Raw genomic sequence first — 14810 nt, 5'->3', positions numbered from 1 at the left:
CTGTGGTGCGGCCTGACAACACTCCGGGAGACGGCTTATCCCGGTGGAAGCCGGTGCGGTGCCTGCGCTGTCGCCTCGGGGACCCGCGTCCGCGAGTGACCGGCTCAGGACACAGTGGGCGGGGGCGGCCTTCAGGCCCTTCGGGCAACGCCGAAGCGGTCAACTCTTTTTTAGACGCTCCCTGCCCGCCTTCTCCCGCGAGCACCGTACCTGTAATACTCACAGGGCATCTTGACGGAAACAGAAGGGCAGGCGGACGGGCGGCCGCGGGAATTTCTGGCGCAGCGCGCAGAGCGCAGAGCGCAGAGCGCAGAGCGCGGGGTTCTCCCCTCGTGGACCAGGCTCCTGGCTGGAAGGACATCACGCCGCCTCCCCCGCAACCTCGGGAAGGTCGGGCATCTTCCGGGCGAGGCTCCTGCGTTTCAGCGAAACGGAAGCCCCTGGAGCCAGGCTTTTTACGTGGAAGCAGACCGGGGGTGACCGGGCTCCGGCGCCGCACCTCCCCGCAGTGCAGCTTAGCGGGAGCACGTCTTTTGGAGTGAAACCACAGGAAGCAAAAATCTCTAATTTTTTTTTTTTTTTTAAGGACTTAAATCCTGCGTTTCTGAATGATTGGGCTTTAGCTGGTGTGTTCTCTCGCCGTTCACAACTCCCCTTTCTTGCGCCTGCTCTGGCCGTTTCACCCAGTTGCCTCAGCCCGAGGAGCGCGCGCGCCTCGGAGCGACTTGCTGTTTAAATCCAGGACAAAAAGCACCCGGTCGTCTCGGGGAAAGTCTCCGTCCAGAACGAGAACCGAACTCCTCCCAGGCTGCGTAACTTTCGGCAGCAACGCCCGGAGCTGCGCCCCTCGAAAGCCGCGGCGACTCCCGCGCGGCCCCCGCCGAGCGCACCTGGCCGCGCCTCCCGCCAGGCCGACGCCCCGCCCCGCCCGCCAGGTGAGCCGGGCCGAGGCCCCGCCCCCGTCCCCACCCGGAGCCGGCCCGGCGGCGCCTGCGCAGATGGACCCGGCTCGGAGCTGGCCGCCGGGGTGGCGGGGCCGTCGCAGTTCGGCGGGCCCAGTGCGCGTGCGCAGTGGAGGTCGGGAGGCGGGCGGCGGCCGTGCAGAGAGGCTTGGCGGGGGCGGGGAGGCGCCGTCTGGCTCGGGTTGGGGCTGGGGTGGGGAGCCTGAGAAGAGGGACGGCGGGAGTCTGCGTGGGCCTTGCCAGCGGCGGCCCGGCAGGTGAGGCCTCTCCCCCGCGAGCTGGAACGGGGCCTCTCAGGGGGCAGCGTCGCCGCCGCGGGAGAAGGCGCGGGCGTGAGGCGCGCGGCGGCCTCGCTCTCGGGGTCTCCAGCGCGGCCGGGCGGGCGCCATGGGCCGCCTTCGCTCGGCCGGGGCCGCGCCAGGTGAGCGCGGCCCGACGGCCGGGCCGCCCGTGCCCCGCGGCGGCGCATTGTCCGGGCCGGGCCGCGCCTGCGCAGCGCCCCCTGCCGGCCGAGGCGCCCGCGGGGCGGGGGCGGGCCGGCCTCCTCGGGCCTCCTCCGGCCTCCTCGCGCGGGCCGCGCGTTCCTTTGTTCGCCGCCGCAGCCGGCCCCCTCCCCCGCCGCTGCCGTCGCCGCCGCCGCCGCCGCCGCCGCGGCCCAGCGCGTCCCGGGCGCCCCGCTCGCCCCGCCCGCCAACATGGCCGCCGCCGCGCCGCGCCCCGCGCCCCCGGCGCCGCCGGCCCCTTAGCGCCGCTTTTGTTCCTCGGCGCCGGCGCCTCCGCCCCCGCCCGGTAAGGTCCCGCGGCTCCGCGGGGTCCCGGCGCTCGGAGTCGGCGGGCTGCCGGGGGCGGGGGAGCCGCGGGGGCGCGGGGGCGGGGGGCTTCGCCGCTGCGCATTTTCGAGGGCGGGTGGGGGAGGGGACGATGCGCCAAAACCGCTGGCAGCGGCGAGCTGTTGAGTGTTGCGTAATACCCCGGGTCTCGGCGCGCTGGACCCGGCTGGGCGCGAGCGAGGAGGAAGAGGCTCGGTACCACCTGCGTGGCGGGGTGGCCGGGCGGCCGCGGGATGCGCTCGGCGGGACGCTGCGTCCGCGCTGCTGCTGGGACTGGCAGGTCTGGGTGTCTGCGGCTGATCCGGGCTTTGCCGCGTCTCCTTGGGGTCGCGGTGTGCTAGTGGGTGGATGAACTTGGGTTTGGCGCCGTTCTTTCGAGGGTGAGGGGTACCGTGTTCTGAAGGTGGCGTTGCTTTTCCAGTGGAGGTGCCCTTAGTCCCTGGAAGTTGTTGGTTTCACCGAAAAGGCATGTTTTCTATTTCTTCCAATTACGCCCACTAGCACATTTCCCATCCTATGCGGTCCTTCGGCAGCCGCAGCACCCTCTCCTGGCTTTATTAAATACTTGGGCAGCCCTTCTGTTGGATGAGAAATTGACGGTGGGACACACATGTCTCTCCCCCCTCCTATCATAAGTGACCTTGAATGCATTCTGCAAGGAATCTGTTCAGATTAATTTTATGATGCGGTAACTACGCAGTGCCTTTCGGTTTGGCTTTCTGTTAGGTTCTTGTATGGATGATGCATTCTTAATGAGATTCGTTTTTAGTAATGCTTTCAGTAATAAATGTAGGCATCTCAAACTTTATATATGCAATTAAAAAAATTATTTACTGAATTTATGAATTGAGATTCCGGGTATTTGGAAAGGGTTTTCCAAATATACTAAAGTATGTTTACTCTTGGCTGTTATAGTAATGCTTTCAGTAATAAATGTAGGCATCTCAAACTTTATATATGCAATTTAAAAAATTATTTACTGAATTTATGAATTGAGATTCCGGGTAATTGGAAAGGGTTTTCCAAATATACTAAAGTATGTTTACTCTTGGCTGTTATCGATGTTTGGCTATTTTACCGTGTGCGTACAAAAGCAGTACAAGATATTGAAATGTTTTGAAGGATTTCACTGTATAACCTGACTTGTGCCAAAATAATACATATCAAAATGCGAATACCTATATAACTTTATTCTGTTCGAATTTTCTGGAAGGAACTCTGTGCAGTCTGAGAGGATTGATAGAGAGTACAGTAATTGTTTCCTACATGCGTATTGCTAGGAAGAGAAAATTAACCCTGAACTCGGTGGTTTATACCAGGACTTACTGATTTGTGAACACTCTTAGAGGTTGTGAAATTTCAGAAAGAGATCTGGTGAGTTTTAGTATTGGAGAAACATCAAAAACTTTAGTTGTTAGTAATTTATAGAACATTCCTTACTCACATATAATTATTATACTTTAAGATTGCATAATATGTCCAAACTATGGGTAGTTGGTCTCTCATGAGAAATAAAACTGAATTTCTTTATTTTTAATCTTTTGAATAATGGAAGTTATTGTTACAATGGTATGAAATGAGTAAGGCAAAAAGAGGGTATACATCTTGTCATTTTTTTTTAAAGACTTGTTGATCCACAGAATTTTGCTACTAAGTTTTTTTGACAAGTGTCTACCAATTAAGAACAAAATGACAGTGTAGTATATCAGTAACTTCTTTTTTGGAATATCTTTAGCAGTGCTGTTTAATGTGGCTTTCTTTGTGACCTGTTTTAGGAGATGCCACAGGAATAAAAAGGGTTCCTTGGTCAAATAAGTTTGGGAACCAGTGCTGTGCTCTTTTCCGTCTCAGGGTCCCAATCCACATCATCATGTTAAAGTCTCAAATATTGCAGTGTGGGCCACATATTTATTTGGCCCCAGTACCCTTGTTTTGCTTTGTTCGATTTGGTGCAGTATCTGTTTGCATCAAGGAAATCAGGAAATGACAGATGTTTCCTGGCACATATATTGCGAAATGATGATCATTGGTGTTCTTATAGTATATCTTAGATAATCGTGCCTCTCCCTAATTGTGAACTGAGGAGTGATGCTGTTGATGTGGTTTTTGTATTCCTGTCCATTTTATGGGCAGTACCCCATAATCTGGCACTTGTTGTATTCCTAAGCTAATAGTGCCTCTCCCTAACTGTGAAATGAAGGGCGATGAAATTGATGTGGTTTGTGTAATCCTATATATTTTATGGGCAATACCCCATAATCTGGCCCTTATTGCATTGATAAGCTATTAAGAGATTTATTAACCAGAAGTCATAATTGGAAGGCATTTAGTTTCTTTTCACTTCCTGTGACTTAAATGATTGCACAGTGTTAAGAACAGTAACACATTTACTGGCTGCACTTCTCAATTGTTAGCATTTTTTCCCCACTAGTATGTTAGAAATAATGAAAAGTATACTATTGCTTTTGAAAAGTAATTATGTGGATTATTTAGAAGTTAAAAGTGGCTTGGACATTCTTGTGACCTAGCTGTTAACAGAACCTCATTTTACTGGGAAAGAGTGGTTAATATATCTATGTAAATCTTCCTTAAATTTATTAGAAGCTTAGTTGAGTTTTTTTTTTTCCTTTAACTTTTCTTTGAATGAAAAGAAGTTGGAAGATGAGAATCAGTTATTTTTCCAAAGGATTTTGTTCACTTGAAAGCATTATGGTATTGTAAAAAAGAAACGGGTTTTGGAATTAGACATGGAGTTAGCATGGCCTTTCAAATCAGAAGACTCCGAGTTGAAATTGAGCTCCACGACTTACTGGTCCAAAGCCACATGTCTAAATCATCATACAGCCTCTTTAAAATTCTGATTCCTCAGCTGTGAACTTGGGTAAAAGCTCTCATGTGAGGCTATTATGAGAACTATGAAATGGATTTATAGATTTCCCAGTACTGTTCCCGAAATGTAGGGGTTAGGGCCAGTAAGTGTTGAGCTTTGCAATAGTCATTAGCTTTAATTTTTTTCATGCTTGAGTGAACAGTTTGCTTAGTGATGCCTCAGTATTCAGTCCAATTTAATTTTAAATTAAATTTTAATGGATACCTATTTTATGCCTTCAAACTGCCATAAATATTTTCTGAAACAAGTCATGTGTGGATATAAAGTCATAAGTATTCTTAAATACCTTACAGTCTAATAGGAAAGGTGTATTAGCCCAAAGGGGTGCTGATGCAAAGTCCCAGAAATCTGTTGGCTTTTAGAAAGGGTATTTATTTGGAATACAAGCTTAGAGTTACAAGGCCCTAAAGAGTTCAGCCCAGGGTTACTTTTCTCACCAAAGTCGTTGCCACGTGTTGAAGCAAGATGGCAGGCGACATCTGCCAGGGTTCAGCCTTCCCTCACCTCTCTCTCAAGACTCTCGGCCCAGCTTCCTCTGATGTCAGCTGAGACTGGAGGGCTGGTTCTTTCCTGGCCTTCTTAACTGCTCCAGGCTCTGGTTTCTTGAGCTGCAAACTCTCAGGCGAACAGCTCGTCTCTCTCCAGGGCCCAGGATCAAGTTCTTGCCCTATAGACACGAGCTCTCTCTATTCCTGTGTATTTTCTTCTGTGATCTTGATTGTTTATATAGCCCACCAAGGGGATGGGGACTCAACCCTGAACGCCTAATGATGTAGTTGAACCAAAGCCGTAATCTTGATTTAATCAAGTAAATGTAAGCCTTCGAATTTAAATGATTTAAAGGGTATCATGCCCAGAGGAACAGACCAGTGTACAAACATAAGCAATAACTTTTTAGGGTTCATAAATAATATCAAACATGCGTATAGGGAAGAAATTCTCTGCTAAGGAGGAGAATCTCTTTCTGGGAAGAGAAGATAATGTTGTAGCTGGGTCAAGAATATTAGAGTAGGAAAGGAAAGGAATTCTAGATGGAGGTAACAGCAGGAGCACAGGCTGGGAAAGACTGGTTCAGAGTGTGTCTTGAGTTTGAATCCCAGCCATTTTATTCCTTGTGTTGCTTTTTATTCCTGGGAAATCAGATGACAATACCTACTTCATTAGGTGTAAGATTAATTCAATAAAGTGATTAGTAGAGGTCCTGGCATATAGTAAGGGCCCAGTTAGTATCGGTGATGATGATACCACTGCTACCACCACTCATGATTTGGTATGGCTGGTCTATCTAGGAATGAATTTGGAACCAGATTTTGAGTAATTCTGTATGCCACATTAAGGTTTTTGGCATTTATCCTGTAGTTGATGGGAAACCATTGAAAGGTATAGAGACAGGATAAGATTTTTGTTTCAGAAGATCGTTTTTAGAACAGTATAAAAGTAGGTTGGAGGACTCTGGCCAGTGTGAAATCTTTAAGCTTCAGAGTTTAACTTGTTAGAGAAGGCAGTTGAAGTCACTTGAGGCTGGGGAAATTAGCCTGGACTCACTAGAATGTTAGCATTGTTCACTTTTTTGGGGTGAGGTTAGGATACAGTTTCCATTTAGCATGGATATTTATTTCACCAAAATGTTTAATGTTGAGAGAGTATGTGAAGAGACTAGGAAGGCATTTGTAAAGTATCGCTTGAGATTCCTCCCCTCCCCCTGAGATGGTTTCTTTGTCTCATTGCTTGCTGTGTCTGCTCATCTTCTTTAGGAAGCACAGAAACCGAACCCAGGACCTCCCATGTGGGAGGCGGGAGCCCAGTTGCTTGAACCACATCTGCTACCCCTGAGATTTTTAGAAAGACTAATGATATCTTAAAAGGCTAAACAACTTTTTTTCTTAAACCCAGATTGTATTTGTATATAAAGTTCAGTTTGTCTCCAGTTATATGTTTTCACTTTAAAATCAATTTATTGATATATATCATTCATACATTAGCATACATAAACGGTGAGTGTATAGTAAAAGTTGTGGATATACAAAACAAATATGGAAAACATCATAGGGAAACGGATATGACTCAACCAGTTGGGCTCCCGTCTACCATATAGGAGGTCCAGAGTTCAATGTCCAGGGCCTCCTGGTGAGGGCAAACTGGCCCATGCGGAATGCCAGCCCACGCAGGAGTGCTGCCCCATGTGGGAATCTTGCCCTGCGTGGGAAAGCTGCCCCGTGCAGGAGTGCTGGCCTATGCAAAGAGCTGGTGCAGCAAGATGATGCAACAAGAAACCAAAGGAGAGAAAATAAGACGTAGCAGAATAGGGACCTGAGGTGGTGCGAGAGTAATTGCCTGTTTCCCACTCCAGAAGGTCCCAGGATTGGTTCCCAGAGCTGCCTAATAAGAATACAAGCAGACAAAGAACAACACACAATGAATGGACACAGAGAGCAGACAACTGGGGGAATGGGGCGGGGAAATAAATCTTAAAACACAACAAGAAAACGACATACAGGACTTCTGTACATCACTCTAACCACAAAATGCCTTGCATTGTTCTGAAATATTTGTAACAAGTTGTGAAAGTGCATCATCAAAGTATTGCTACTATTGTTTGTATAGTATATTTGGTGTATTTTTCCCCCACATTTTTTGTTGTTCATAAACCATATAATTTATTTAAAGTGTACAATGAATGGGATTTGATATAATCACCGAGTTGTGCTTTCATCACTTCAGTCAATATTAGAGCATTTTCATTACTCAAAAAAAAAACACCAAAAAAACCACTATCATACCCATATGTTAGCACTACTGATTACTGTTATTTATTACTATTACTATTATTATTCTTTGATGTGCTTTCACCATATCTGTTCATTTCCTAATATTTCCAAACAACTTTTTACCAATTCTGCACAGATTAAACTTCAACTTTCCATTCTTTAACCACATTTTATTCTCTGGTGACTTGTATTCTAGTGATTAACTCCTTGAGTTTGCTTATTATATTTAGTTCATAATAGTGAAATCGTACAGTATTTGTCCTTTTGTGCCTAACTTGCATTACTCAACAGAATGCCCTCTAGCTTCATGCATGTTGTCACACACTTAACGACTCCATGTCTTCTTACAGATCAGTAATATTCCATTGTGTGTCTGTACCACAGTTTATCCATTTGTCAGTTGATGGACACCTGGGTTGTTTACATTCTTTGGCAATTACGAATAATGTCACTGTGAACTTTGGCATGCAGGTGTCTCTTCTTGTCACTGCTCTCGTTTCTTTACTTTGCTGGGTCACAGGGTAGGTCTATATCTAACTTCCTTAGGAATCACCACGTAGACTTCCACAGTGGCTGTACCATTCTACATTCCCACCAGCAGTCTCCATGTACCATTCTACATTCCCACCAACAGTCTCCAATACTTGTAGTTTTGATTTGTTAATATTGGCCATTCTAGTCGGTGTGAAATGGTATCTCATTGTAGTTTTGATAATGCATTTTCTTTGTTGAGGGTTTTGATGACTGATTCAATTTCCTTGTGATTAGTTTGTTGAGTTCTTGTATTTCTTGTAGAGTCAGTATAGGTTGTGCATTTCTAGGAATTTGTTCATTTCTTCTGAAGGTTGTCTAATTTGTTGGCATATAGTTTCTTAAATATCCTTTTATGAGCCTTTTTATTTCTGTGGCGTCAGTTGTAATTTTTCCCCCCCTTTTGTAGTTTTATTTGCATATTCTCTCCTTTTTTCTTTGATTTTCGTTGATTTTATTGAGCTGCTCAAAGAACCAGCTTTTAGTTTGGTTGATTTTCTATTTTTTTGTGTGCTCAATTCATTTGTTTCTGCTCTGATCTTTCTTTTTTTCTGCTTGCTTTGTGATTAGTTTGCTGTTCTTTTTCTAGTTTCTCAGTTCAGTTAGATCTATGATTTTAGCTCTTGTTTAATATAGGCATTTAGGGCTGTAAATTTCGCTCTCAGTACTTACTGCCTTTGCGTATCCCATACCTTTTGCTAAGTTGTGTTCTCATTTTCATTTGTCTTGGGATAGCTACTCATTTCTCTTGCGATTTCTTCTTTGACTGATTAGGAGTGTGTTGTTTTAGCCTCCATATATTTGCAAAATTCCCGCCTTCTTGCCCATTATTGATTTGCAGCTTTATTCCATTATAATCAGGGAAGGTGCTTTGTATAATTCCAATTTTCTTAAATTTATTGGGAGCTGTGTTGTGGCCCATCCTGTGGTCTAACCTGGAAAAATATCCATGAGCACTAGGCAAGAATATATAATCTGCTGATTTGGGGTGCATCAGTCTGTATATGTCTGTCACGATGAGTTCGTTTATCATATTATTCATGTTCTCTGTTTCCTTGTTGATCTTCTGTCTAGTTGTTGTAGCTATTGATGTGCATGGCATGTTGAAGTCTCCAACTATTGTTGTAGACATCTATTTTTCTTTTTAGTTTTGCCAGAGTTTGCGTCATGTATTTTGGGGCACTCTGGTTAGGTGCATAGATATCCAACTGTTACTTTTTCCTGGTGGACTGGCCCTTTTATTACTATATCGTGGCCTTCTGGATCTATTACTTTTTTGCATTTAAAGTCTGTTTTGTCTGACACCAGTATAGCTACCCTAGTTCTCTTTTGGTTATTATTTGTAAGAAATATCTTTTTCCAACCTTTCACTTTTAGTCTATTTGCATCCTTGGGTCTAAGGTGAGTCATTTGCAGACAGCATATGGATGGCTAATGTTTTCTTATCCATTCTTTCAGCCTATGTCTTTTGATTGGGGAGTTTAGTTCTTTAACATTTAATGTTACTGTTGTAAAGGCACTATTTACTTCAGCCATTCTATCCTTTGGCTTTCATATGTCATGACTTATTTTTGTCCCTTTTCATCTTTTTGGTTACCCTTTTTGATAGTCTTCATTTCTACACTCCAAGCCTCTTTCTTGTATCTTTTCTGGTTGTAGAACTCCCTTTGGCATTTCCTGCAGAGATGGATTCTTGTTTATGAACTCTCTTAGTTTATGTTTATTGAGTAATTTAAACTCACCATCATATTTGAAGGACAGTTTTGCCAGATAAAGAATTCTTGACTAGCAGTTTTTGTCTTTTAGTACCTTAATTATATTATACCAGTGCCTTCTCACCTCTATGGTTTCTAAAGAGAAATCTGTGCTAAGTCTTAAGGATGTCCCTTGTATGTGATGTTTTTTCTGGCATTTGGGATTCTGAATACTATGTCTTGGGGTATGTCTGTGTGAATTAATTCTGATTGGAGTATGCTGTGCTTCTTGGACATGTATAATCATGTCTTTCATGAGAGTTGGGAACTTTTTAAGCCATTATTTCCTCAGACACTCTTTCTGTCCCTTTTCCATTCTCTTCTTATGGAACTATCATGACACAATGTTGGTGTCCTTCCTGCTATCATTGAACTCCCTGAGACCCTCTGCTCATTTTTTCCCCGTTATTCTTTTTTCAAGTTCAGTTGTTCTTTCCTCTACTTTGCTGATTCTTTCTTCCATGATTTCCAATCTACTGTAGTGTGCCTATATATATATATTTTAGCAGTTATTTTGAGAGGGCAAATTATCTTTAGCACCCTGCTGGCTCTCGATGCAAACAATGTTGAGCCCTACTTGGCCTGGAAATGTGAGGCCCCTCCAATGTAGCAGACCAAGTTCTCTGGTCAGAATCTTTTTTGTTTTTTAAAGGTTTATTTTTAATCCCCCCCCCCAGTTGTCTGCTCTCGGTGTCCATTTGCTGTGTGCATTCTTCTGTGTCCACTTGGATTCTTGTCAGTGGCACCAGGAATCTGTGTTTCTTTTTGTTGCATCATCTTGCTGCATCAGCTCTGTGTGTGTGTGCAGCGCCTCTTCTGGGCAGGCTATGCTTTTTTTCACTTGGGGCGGCTCTCCTTATGGGGCACTCTTTGCACGTGGGGCTCCCCTTTATAGGCAACATCCCTGTGTGTCACATGGGATGTGATTGAACGCATCAGCACTGTGCATGGGCCAGCTCACCACATGGGTCAGGAGGCCTGGGTTTGAACCCTGGACCTCCCATGTGGTAGGTGGATGCGCTATCAGTTGAGCCAAATCTTTTTCCCATCTGGCCAAAATCTTAATTTGCTGTAGGCTATGTCCCTTCTTCTACCCTTTCTTGGAATAGAGTACCCCTGTAACTCCTACAGTCCACAGCTGCTGCAGTTAGCAGTCTGCTGGGGGATGGGGTGGGCTCCAGCTGCTCCTTTTGCAGTTTTACTGAGCCAGTTGAGATTCCTTTCCTTCACCTTTCTCTACTGCATGGTGTTTGCTGTTTTACGAATCTCCGAAAGAGAAAGGTTATGTTTGTAAACTGGGTGCGATACCCTTTGATTGTATTAAATTCTACTGAGGGGCCTTTGAGTGGAGGCCCCTCTAAACCTGTTAAGACTGCATAGGGCTGTTTCGACCAAGTCAGTCAGGTGTGTTTCAGGTTGAGCCCCACCCCCTTGCTGATTTTGATATAAGGAGACTCACAGGGACAGGGACAGATACAGGAGGAGAGGAGGAGAAAGCTCTGGCATTTTCGATCCTGCTGTGTGACAGAAAGGAGAAGGCTCAAACAGCGGAGGCCCCAGGGGAGACAGGCCATTTGCCTGATAGCTTGCAGCTGAATCTCAGAAGCGCACGAAAAACAGCCGAGACTGATATAGGAAGCTCTAAAAGACAAGTCTGTGTCAATTTGCAGCTGAAATTCAGAGGGAAGTGGAGCAGCTGGGCCTGAGAGAGGACCCCTGGAGGGGAAGGAGAGCCGAGGTGGAGATCGCCAGCTGTCTTGCTTCCACATGTGGCAGCCAGCTTTGGTGAGAAGGTGCCTCCTGTGGTCCTTTGTTTTTTTTTTTTTTAAATGGGGTTGTTATTGTTTTTTTAAAAAAATATTTTATTTATTTATTTCTCTCCACTTCCCTCCTCCCCTGCCCCAGTTGTCTGTTCTCTGTGTCCATTTGCTGAGTGTTCTTCTTTGTCCACTTCTGTTGTTGTCAGCGGCACGGGAATCTGTGTTTCTTTTTGCTGCATTATCTTGTTGTGTCAGCTCTCCATGTGTGCGGCGCCATTCCTGGGCAGGCTGCGCTTTCTTTTGCGCTGGGCGGTTCTCCTTATGGGGCGCACTCCTTGCGCGTGGAGCTCCCCTATGTGGGGGACACCCCTGCGTGGCAGGGCACTCCTTGCGCGCATCAGCTCTGCGCCTGGGCCAGCTCCATACGGGTCAAGGAGGCCCGGGGTTTGAACCGCGGACCTCCCATGTGATAGGCGGACGCCCTAACCACTGGGCCAAGTCCTGTGGTCCTTTGTTTGGACTTTTCACGGACTGGAAAACTGTGGGCTTTTACCCCAAATAAATCTTTTTCATAAAATCCAACCCTTTTCTGGTACTTTGCATCAGCACCCCTTTGGCAAACACTAGCTTTTGCCTGATGTCCTGAGCCCCAGAGCAACCCTCTGGAGAGTCTCGCCTGTTTTCTGGCTAATTTTTCCTGAGAGATAAGTGATCCCTCTGCCTCACCTGTTATCCATCTTCCTGGAAGTCTATAGTTATATTTTTGTGAGTTATGTTTGGTTTTGGATTTGTCTACAAATAGTTATTTAAATAATAATGTAGCTGAATTAATATTACTTTACTGAGTTTTTGGTCCTGACACAACTCATCAGGAGAGGGAAGAATGTTTCTTTTCTTTTCCCCGTGTGCATGGTTTTGTATGTGTGTGTGCCTGTGAAGTGTTTTTTTTTTTTTGCTTTTTCTTTCTTAAGGGTCATTGTGGACCCATGGAGTTTTGTGTGTTCAGTGTGTTTTAATCAACTAGTTACTATTCTCCTCACTTTCCCACGTTTGTCCTGTAGGAGTACTTTTTCAAGCTAGTTCTCTTTCCTTTGGCATGGTCCAGTTAATCTTTGAAACATTTATTGCTTTCTGGCACAAGATATCCAGGCTCACTGCCATGTCTTTAAGCTCCTTTTATTAGGGAGTAGAATTTAGATGCCAAAATCTGGATGCTGTGTGTTCTCATTGCTGCTGGGATGCCACTGCTTCCATTGAACAGAATTAGTAAATATATAAATCCTGCTTTTGTATTAATATTTTCAATTCATATGTAACATTACAGGCTTTTTATTTATCTTTGATATTTATCCTTTTATCACTAACATTGAAAATTTGCATTCTTAGCAACTTTGCTTTATCCTAAGATAAAAAGGTTTAAAAGATCACTACTCCTAACATTGAAACTACTGTAGATTTATCTCTGGTTACAGTTTTTTTGTTCTTGAAAGGTCCTGTATAAGAATGAACAGTGGATATTCTCAGTTATTTGAAAATAGTTTTCTCTATGTTACTAGTTTGGTATATTTGCTTGAAATTTGTCATTTTGAGGGGTTACTTTAATTTTTTTGTTTAGTGCAGTTTTTTCAGTGTAAAAAGTCATATTCGAAAGAAAGGAAAGTAAAAAGGCATGTTCACATTCCATTCCCATTTCTGGCCCTTCTACTCATTCCCCTCTTGCCCCATTTTTATTAGTTTCTGGTTTATTATTCCAGTGCTTCAGTTTTGGAAATATGAGCAATAACATATATTTTTATTTCCTTCTCTTTTTTAATGCAAAAGATGCCATTCTGCGTTCACTGTTCTGCATCTTCTTCTTTGGTGGCCTGGTGGGTGGGTACTGGGGCTGGGGCCAGACCTCATTTATGGGAAACCAGCACTCAACCTCTGAGCCATGTTGGCTCCCCTGAGTTGGTTTTTTGTTTATTTGCTTGTTTTTTTTTTGTTGTTGTTGTTGTTTTTTGGGAGACACTGGGGATCGAACCAGGACTTCCATGTGGGAAGCATATGCTCACCCACTTGAGCCACATCTGCTCCCCTTTGCATCTTCCTTTTAAAGTAATATTTTCTAGAGATCACTTCATATCTTTATGTAAGTTCTTTGCATTCTCCTGTAGAGGTTGCAGCATGCTAATGAGGAAAATATGGGTTGTTTATATTCTATTTTTATTATAAATATTGCTGCAGTCAGTAATCTTGACATTGCTTTGTATTTGTGCAGGTGTAGCTTTCAGATAGTGAAATTGCTGGGTAAAAAGTAAACACATTTGCAATTTTTTTAGTGCCACAGACTTTTTTTTAAGACATCTGATTGTGTCACCCTTTTAGGTTAAAACTCTCAATGACTTCTCATTGCTTTTTAGGGCATTGTTTCATAATATGGCCTCAAGAGTATATATAGTTCTTTTGGGCCTCAGCCTCATCTTGTACCGTATTTATTTCTTCTTACTGTCTTTGCTCCAGCCGTGCAAGTCTTTCTTCAGTCTCCCATACTTACCATCTTCTATCCACCCAGGGGTCTTGGTACTTGTTCTTTTCTCTGCCAGGAAATTATTTTCTTGTTTTAACTATTCCTAGTCTTCCTTTAGAGCTTGGCTGAAGCATCACTTTTTCTTTAAATTTCTTTTGTTTGAATTAGAAAATATTCATAATGAAAGTAGAGAGTATTGTCCAGCGAACCCCCATGTATCACCCAATTTTGATAACCATCAATTTTATGCAATTTTGTCAAGCATTAACTTTTTCTTGACCTCCCTGAAATCAAGTTCTGTTAGAGATTCAAATTTCTTCTGCCTGGTGCTTGTCAAAATTCAAGTATTACATTTGCCCATTTAATTTAATTAATTTCAGTTATTCCAAAAAAGCTGAGCTTCATGAAAGCAGAGATTGTTCATGGTTTTGCCCATAATTATTTAGCTCTGTGCCTGGATTGTTAGTGTTCCAACTACCCTGTAAGGTAGGTAGAATTACCCAATGAGAAAATTGAGACTCTGTATTTAAGTAGCTTGTCCACAACACAGGTGTTTAGCATATGTGAGTATTAAGTAAACATTTGTCCAATCTTATTTGCATTTTTTCAGCATCCCGTATTGTATCAGGCGTCAATCAGAAAAGCAAAACTGCTAGGGTAAGTGAAGAAAAAATGTGTGTGTGTGTGGTATATCTGTAAATTTTTCTTATCTGAAGGATTTATGGGAGGAATTTAACACAATTATAGGAGCCGGCTAAGTAAACTTCATAAGACTGTTGCCTCTGTCCCTGATACTGGAGCTTGAA

The 14810-nt window shown here is 44.2% G+C and overlaps 1 protein-coding gene and 1 long non-coding RNA gene across 6 annotated transcripts in view; one reads left to right on the top strand and one right to left on the bottom strand.

Annotated features, from left to right (window-relative positions):
• The window catches only part of LOC111761368 (uncharacterized), a 34117-nt gene extending 33259 nt beyond the window's left edge, over window positions 1-858 (bottom strand). The window contains exon 1 of one of the 2 annotated variants that reach the window (XR_009186727.2): window positions 224-858. This is a non-coding gene — a long non-coding RNA (uncharacterized lncRNA). Of the gene's footprint in view, window positions 1-210 lie in introns of both variants that reach the window. The other variant, XR_009186728.2, reaches the window with a different exon arrangement.
• A 123-nt stretch (window positions 859-981) lies between these two features.
• The window catches only part of SPIN1 (spindlin 1), an 88504-nt gene continuing 74675 nt past the window's right edge, over window positions 982-14810 (top strand). Inside the window, exons 1-2 of one of the 4 annotated variants that reach the window (XM_058301445.1) lie at window positions 1870-2072; window positions 14615-14661. The gene's annotated coding sequence lies outside the window, so the exon portion shown is untranslated. Of the gene's footprint in view, window positions 1220-1579; window positions 1752-1852; window positions 2073-14614; window positions 14662-14810 lie in introns of those variants that run through there. The other 3 variants (XM_058301444.1, XM_004481422.5, XM_023585463.2) reach the window with 3 other exon arrangements.

The sequence above is a fragment of the Dasypus novemcinctus genome, chromosome 8 (genome assembly GCF_030445035.2).
Source record: "Dasypus novemcinctus isolate mDasNov1 chromosome 8, mDasNov1.1.hap2, whole genome shotgun sequence".
Classification (NCBI taxonomy): Eukaryota; Metazoa; Chordata; class Mammalia; order Cingulata; family Dasypodidae; genus Dasypus; species Dasypus novemcinctus.
This window is presented reverse-complemented; position numbering and strand designations above follow the sequence as displayed.